Raw genomic sequence first — 8081 nt, forward strand, 5'->3', positions numbered from 1 at the left:
AAAAAAAAAGGGAAAAAAAAAAAAGTACCTGTTGGGGTTTTTTTTTGGGGGGGGGGGTTTGTGGGGTTTTTGGGGTTTTTTTTTGTCCACTGAAAGCATCCTGGAGACAGTGTGTTTCTTCTACATAATCCACAACATCTGTACACTTCAACATCCAAAGCATTCAAAAGTCAGGACATTCTGCTGCTTTTATTTACATATGCTGTAAAGCACTGCAAGTTCCAGGGCCAGATTTCAACATTTCTTTGTCCCAGTATAGTTCCAGGTATGAGATGTATTTGAGCAATGTATTAATTATGAAAATTTCATTACTCCACTTCCATGTGTTTCACCAAAGCACATCCTTGCAATAATGAATTTTCTTTTAAAAAAAGCCTATGCATTTCATAAGTCCATTCCTCTTTGCTGTATGTAGCTGTAGAAATAGCACGGCAGATATGGAGATAACAAATAGAAATCAAGTGCACAGCTCCCAAACTCTACAGAGACCTCACTTGTAATATCCAAGTGCCTAAACAACTCAGCTTCTGCATCTGTGCTCAGACTCATCTCAGCCTTTACAGGATTGGCCTTTTAGCTTCTGCCTAAACTCAGTCAAATCTGTACAATAGCTATTCCTCAGCCTTTCCACCTCAAAAAGGATTTGATCTAGTAAGATGCAGCAGAACACAAAAGGCAGCTTACACACACTGGTAGTTAATAGGGATTAAGGCTCTCAGGCTGGAAGAAGGAGATTTACATCCCGTTTCTTCAACTGCTTGACCACATTTCTTCCCCTGCATATGGATTCCTAGCCATAGTCTGTAGCCTCTTCCCAGTGCCAGCAGAAATTACAGGACAGTTCAATAAACGAAATGCAAATTCTCTAGGTCAGCCAGCATTCCCTGAAGAGTCCTAATGAAATGTAGATTTGAAACTCCTGAATCAGTTATTAAAATCAGCCCTGTGACCAGAGTAAGGTAAAGAGGTTCAAGTGACACCTGTTTTTTTAAAGGTTCTGTTGCATGCCTGGAGAAACAGAGATTAATATATATGACTTCTGTCTCAAGCATTGGTAGAAACAGAGTTGAAATGGTTTTCATAGAGAGAAGTTATGTCTCCTAAGTGTAGTAAAGTTCTTCAAAGCAGAAAATATTGCTGTGGATAAAGGTCACATACTTGATGTAATGTTCTTAGATTTCTAAAAAGCTTTTGATGAGGTCAGTTATCAGAACCATTTAAAGTAGATAGGATTTAATGGGATAAGAGGGAAGATCCTCCTTTGGATTAATAACTGCTCAAAAGATTTGTAACAAAAAGTAATGATAAATGGTAGAAGGTAATTGCTAATGAAGTCCCACAGGTATCCAGATGTTCACCATATTCATGAATGGTCTGGAAAGAAGGTGAGTAATGAGGTAGCAGGTTTTTTTAATGAGACAAAATTGTCTGGAGAATTAAAACCATCTATGAAACATTTCAGAAGTATCTTTTGATACAAAATGGACCAAAAAATGGCAATTTTGATACTGAAGAGTAAAAAGCTGTGCACACAGTAAGTAATGAAACCGTATATATGTATATACATACATAAATGAAGGCATATCGACATGTACATGGACACAATGCTGGGTTTTCACCCAGCTCTCAGCATCTGCAAAGAAATGATGAGTCACCTTCCATAAATCTTTGAAAGAAATATTTCAGTGCACAGCTGTAGTAAAAATAAATATATAAATAAATAAATAAAAAGTGGAGGTGTTAGGAAACATTAGGAAGAGGGATCAATATATAGAATGATGCCACTTTAATAAACCCACCCTGCACACACACACTACTTGAATACTGCATGCAACCATCTCACCTCAGAAAAGATTTATTAAACAAGATACATGAAAGTTCAAAACAGACCATTGCATGTGGAGAATTACTCCCATATGAGGACAGATTAGAGAACAAAAACTCTTGCACTGGAGAAAGAATTGACCTCCTGGTCTCTGCATTTCACATGCTTAAGAAAACTTGCTGAGCTTGATACAAGCATATCTCAAAAAGAAGTACTTTGGAAATACTGGATGTAGTTTATAAACAGGTGGTTACAATGTCTACTCAGACAGCCTAGGGCTGGATGAGATGAAGGCATAGCTGAGGATGTGGTATTAGGAAACCAAGTCACCCAGCTCACAGCTCTGGATTGTACTTTTTAGATCTGAGACTTTGCTAGCAAGGATGGTACTAAATCAGGAAGAACAGTCTCAACTGGAATTTTTAGAGCCAAAAATTAACAGTAGGAAGGAAAATATTTAGACGCTAAAACTAAGCATTTGTTTAGCAAGAAAGCAGAAGTACCTCTGAAAACATGATGCTAGAGAACCATGTTCCACATATGTATTCTTTATTTTAAAACAAATAAATTTTACCTTATTGTGAGACAGACCATACCGAGTATCCCAGTTTGTTTCTGGTACCTAATAATCATCTCATGCAACCTTCTACAAAGAAATATATCAAGATTTTCAGGTAAAAGGGCAGCTATAGATTGCAGTAGAGACCCACAGCAGCCTAATACAGGCACCTTGCAGATACAGCTGAATCACTGCAGGCTCAGACTGAAGGGCAGCAGTATGTGCATAATTACTCCTGATTAGGACACAAGGTAGAAGGCACAGCATGTTCTGAGTCACCATTAGGTGCTTCTGGTTGTGAGAGGATTATTGAAGTAGTACCAAAACTCTTAAGAAGATGCTGTGACTACAGGGCAAACTGGTAGATCAAAAAATGAATCTTAGCTTTCTGGTGGAAAAAAAAAAACCAAAAAACCAATACCAACCAAACAAAAAAAACCCAATCAAAAAACTAGAAAAAGGGGGAAATAAGTGAGTTTCTCACTTATTCCAATCATTGACTGCAAGTTATATTTCCAAACAACTCGGTATATATAAAATCCTATTGAGCAAATGATCTGCAGAAGATAGCTGGTTTCTTCCTACTCACATACACATGTATATTTCATATATTTTTCTCTCCAATTATAAAACTCAATGAGAGGTAATGAAATTTTCATTTTAAAAACAGTTTAAATTCACCTAGGGTTTTTTGTTTGTTTGTTTGTTTGTGGAGTTTTATGGGGGTTTTGTTTGTTTGTTTCTTTGTTTGTTTAGTTGTATTCTCATGGAAAGGCAGAGTATTAAAAGTATGTAACACTCACTATCAGTGCACTAAATGTATCACACATTCAATATATCCGAAACTGAAAATCCTTCTGCTGGTAAGGATTAAATCCTGGCTTCATAAATCAATAGCAAATGGATATAGAACTGGAAATCTTTCCTCAGATTAGGGGCCCATTGCTGACTGATGTACTTGGCTGATTGAGGTATTGCTGCAAGTTTTACAGCACAACTTCCAAATTTATCTAAAGAAGTTAAGACAGACATTGAATATAAATGTGGTCTAAATGCCTTAGTTTCCTTTGCCTCCTTACAAAGCTTTCACCTACATTTACATTGTAGTGCAAAAAGAATAATTCTCTGCTTCAGAAGAGTTTACACAACAAATATATATATATTGTTTTATTTTTACACATTTGGTTTTCTTGCCTGTTGAACATTTTTTCAGTGTGTGACAGCTGCCTGGCTGCTGTCAGCTAAGTGAAAACATGGGTAGTGATGGTAGTGATATTTTTTCCACTGTAAATTATTCTTACAGTTACAATTATTGTTCTTGTTGCTATTTCTGAAGTATTTCTAGAAGCTGCATCACAACTACAGGTGCCACCTAGAAAATGTATTTGCTTCATTGCAGCAATCATTTGGTCATTCACAGTAAACCTCACAGTTATAATGAGATCCAACACATTCTGGTCTTCCCTACCAAAATATTCCTTTCACTTTGTGTCCAGTAAAATTCAGGCAAATGTTCTAAGCAGCAGGTCACAAAATTTTCTAAAAATGGGAAACGTCAGGCAAACTTTGTCTTCATATCCATTCTGCCTGTGTTTTGTTCTTCTTCAAGCATCTGTCCAGCAGCCAAGGTTAGTTTTCCTTTTGCCTCAGCTACTTTCACTAACACTCAGTCCTTGCCTAACACACTTGGGATCCTGAGTAAGGTTGACTTTACCCATGTGCCAAATATCAAAAGCCAAGCTTAAAACTGCCAGCTTAATTCTGGGTTTTCTTCATGTAAAGAGCCTGTTTGTGTGCTGAGATTTTCTTCAGACCGTCCTGCTGTCACCAGTGGCTTGAAAGGCAAAGGGCAGCACATGTGAACAAGAATGTGAAAATCCAGTTCCCCATGAATTCCCTAAGCAGAAGCATAGCACAAATCAAAGAAAATTAATGTCACATTTCTTCAAAGCGTGACTCTTAACAATATTTGTGTTTCCAGGTGGAGTGTGCACTCTGGCACCCTGCTCAGCCGTGGGGCTGAGTGATGCTCTCAGTGGGGAGACCTGCAGAGTGACTGTTTGCTCCGAGACTCTGAGCTGAAATCTGCTCCAGAGGGACTTGCTGGCCTCTCGGCTCCTCTGTACCAGGCATATCAGTCAGAAAAATGTGGGAGGACAGGATCAGGCCCTTAACAGTCCTTTAATCCTATCTTGTAGGTCTCAGTGAGGAAAATCCATATTATCTTGTTGCCTAATACTGTTCATGGGATAGAAGAAATCAGCTTAGCAAAAAATCCTCTGTAGGCTAAGTGCAAAATATTCCTTTTGCTTTTAAGTTTAAAAACTATCCACTGGGAGCTAGAGGGTAGAAGGAAGAAAGGAATTTCTACCTGAAATCAGTACCATTTAATCATATTAATTTTTATTTTATTTTAAGTTGGTAAACACTCCCAATACTAATCTAGTGATTAAAGAGAACTTCATATCTGAACTTTGGATGTTTATTTTATTTTTTTATTATTTATTTTTCTTCATTAAGAAGGTAAATGACCATTCTCTTAAGAAAGTAATATCCTTGGAGCTATCTTCCTGCTGTTGGTTATGAGTGACTGGTAATACCTTCAGCTGTGGCTGGTATATCTTCAGCAGGCAGAGACTTCAGTGAAGCCCTGGCCTCACTACAGTCAGCAAGGGGTTTACTGCAGCTCAAAGCACCAACACATTACACACACTACTTTTAAACAATCATAATGCTTTGAAACTCATAAAGTGTATTTTTCACAGTGCAGTCTTGTATAGTGGATGTCCATTTTTATGCTTCCCTGGATAGTAACCAAATCTGAGATAAAACTTTTCTGGAAGCCCTAACACCAGATACACTTCACTGTTTCCAAGGCTGTGCAATATACTCCCTCTCAAAATAAAAGCAAGGGCCTGGGCAGAGCCACATGTAAATGTGGACAATTAGAAACTGACTCTGAACCTTGGCTGGCTTCACACATAAATACAAGTCACAGCCTTACACCTGCAGTCATACAGCTACATAAGTCTTTATCTTGGGGTGGGGTTTATTTAACGTTTAGACTGTATGGACCTAACATTTTTTCAGAAAAAGAAAAAAACTGAGCATAAGGGAACAGGTTCAGCGTGGCAGAGTCTGGAGTAAATAGCTCTGAATACAGGGACTTGTCTCTGCTCATCAATTCTAAAGTCTGAGGTGTCTCAGTAAGGCAGAGCAGGGGTGAGCAACAAAACTTAACCCCACGAACCAACGGTCCGTCTGTGCAACTATTAGCAAGTGCTTCTTTTCTGCCCTGGCTGAGCCTGAGGCAAAAATTGTCTTACCCATGCTAGTAGGGAAGAGGACTCTTTGCAGACTGAGAAGCCAGCCTGGCTTTAAAATGGCTGTTAATTTATGCAATGTGATTTGGGGGAGATGACAATGCTAAACAGGAAGGGAGGGACTTGCTAAAGCCCTCCTGGGCTGAGAGCAAATATGTCTCTTCCAGGCGAGAGGAGAACATCCCAAGGGCTTAGCCTGGCCACAGCACATCACCACATGCAGGCATAAGCAGGGTCTCAGTGTGTTTCTTCCAGGCCTGCCGAAGACCATCCCATCAACCTGTGCTTTCCCTTCAGTGCTCCTGCTAATGCAGCTGTGACTGCTTTCTTTGAATCCTTGGGAGATGCCCTCAAATCTAGGACTCAGATGCTCACATCTTCTTCCCATCCAGACAGCCTACCTTAAATCCACAGGATTCCCCCTGAAAACACACTTCAGGACTGCAGGTCTGCAAAGCAGGATCTGACCCCTGGCCCTGAGCACCTTTGCGGTCTGAGAGTCTGATGCAAAGATCCTGATCCAGTCCCATTGAGGTCGATGGCGAAAAGCCCATCCATCCTGGGAGGAACAAAAGGGTTGGGCTTGGCAAATCATTTCCGTTAATGTAGGAGACAATTACTGATGCCTCTTTGCAAATTGCTTTTCTTTGACATTTTTATAACTCAATAATTTCCAGTTGTGTTCCCATGTTTGCCTCTTTTGTGTATAGTTTTCCTATTTTTGAGTGCATGGTTCACAACATTTAAACAAGCACTAACAACAAATTACCTGCTCAACTGGGTTCTGTGAAAAGGGGCCCTGAAACTTATTTACAAATGAAGCGGACTCAGGCAGGGAGGGAATGTTCACCGGGAGCCAGTTGCGGGGGTGCTGCGAATCACGCCAGGTTTCCTAACCCCAAAAGCCCCGCGGCTGGGGAGGGGTGAGGGCTCGGGAGAGGAACTCTCTCTTTTTACCAAGACCTTCTTTCACGGGGAAAAATCCACCTCATTATTTTTGTTTCCCGTTGATAACTCTCTGGAGAAATGATCTGTGAGAGAAATAAATCAATGCACGAACGATCCCACACCCGAGTAATTTGCTGTTCCACTAAAAGTCTACTCTGTATTTGCTTGGTTATTTTTCTCCGAGTGTAATGTAATAAATAAAGCCTATTGACCTGTTTAAAATCCCGTTTCGCCTTAAAACACGTTCATAACACGGACCAAATTTTCCAGCCCTCCACAAATCTGTGCCACAGGTTTTGCAACAAGGAATTGATCAGCTCAAATGCAATTTCTCCTCTCCTCACCTTAAACTATATAATCGTTGAAAAGGGAAGTAACAACTTAACTTAGCTTTGTTTTGTATTTTTTAATCCCTCTGTAAGTCCCCAGCATTTCACTGCGCAGCGGTTTTGATGGATTCCGACTCGGGCTGATATTAGACCTGCATCCCAGCATCTTTGGATAACACTGTTCTCCATTTCCATACCTTGATTTCGTTACGGTTATAAAGAAAACTCACCGCTCGGTTTTTATTTTATTTTATTTTAGAGAAGTTAACAAAGTACCGATCGGTTTTGGAGGTGCCGACCTCTTAAGCGGGTCGTTGCGTATCGACCAACTTCAACATTCAGCTGCGTGTCCGTTTAGGTGACTTTTTATCGCCACTCCAATACCCTGAAAATTATTTATGCCTCGGGATTTCGTGCTCTGGGCTGCAGCTCTCCCCGTTGGTCCCGGCATTTTGTCTTTTCCTTTGATTGCCCGAAAGACAAACTGGGACCCACCACAATTTGCAATCGAATTTGGTTGCCTTCTTCAGCCGCTGCATTTCGGGACATCTTTATCATGTTCCCAGACATTTTTAATATTGAAAGGTCCTCCCGTTGGACAGACAAGCACCGACATCCACTGTTTGCTCTGCAAGAAAGGATTTTAAGTTGCAGTAGATGTCTGTCTTTTTTGTTTGGTTGTGGGGTGTCGTTATCATTATTTTCTACCCTAATAAAAAAATTGTTTAAATTACTCCAATGGCATTTGTGTCTGGCGGAAGGTAAGGATCAGGACCGTATCTTCCTTTCTTTATAGCCCCTTTTTTTGCAGGTGGGGAGCCCGGCAAAGCTTCGGGCCGCCTGTCTCTGCCTGGGGTCGGCGGCTCCCGGCGCCCAGAGACCCCGGCCCCGGCAGCTTCGCCCTTTCTGCAGAGCAGACACCCCCTTTACAGAGCCCTGCTCCCCGGGAAGCCCCCGCAGATCTCATCCCGCCCTTCCTCGCTGCATCCGATCGCACCCCCCACCGGTTCCCCGCTTTGCACGGGTGGGTCGGGGCCGGCAGCGGCGGCGGGGTCCTCCACACGCCTCGAGGGGGGATAGGTAAAAAGAAGGGGCGA

Source organism: Chaetura pelagica, unplaced genomic scaffold (genome assembly GCF_000747805.2).
Source record: "Chaetura pelagica isolate M959 unplaced genomic scaffold, ChaPel_1.0 scaffold116, whole genome shotgun sequence".
NCBI lineage: Eukaryota > Metazoa > Chordata > Aves > Apodiformes > Apodidae > Chaetura > Chaetura pelagica.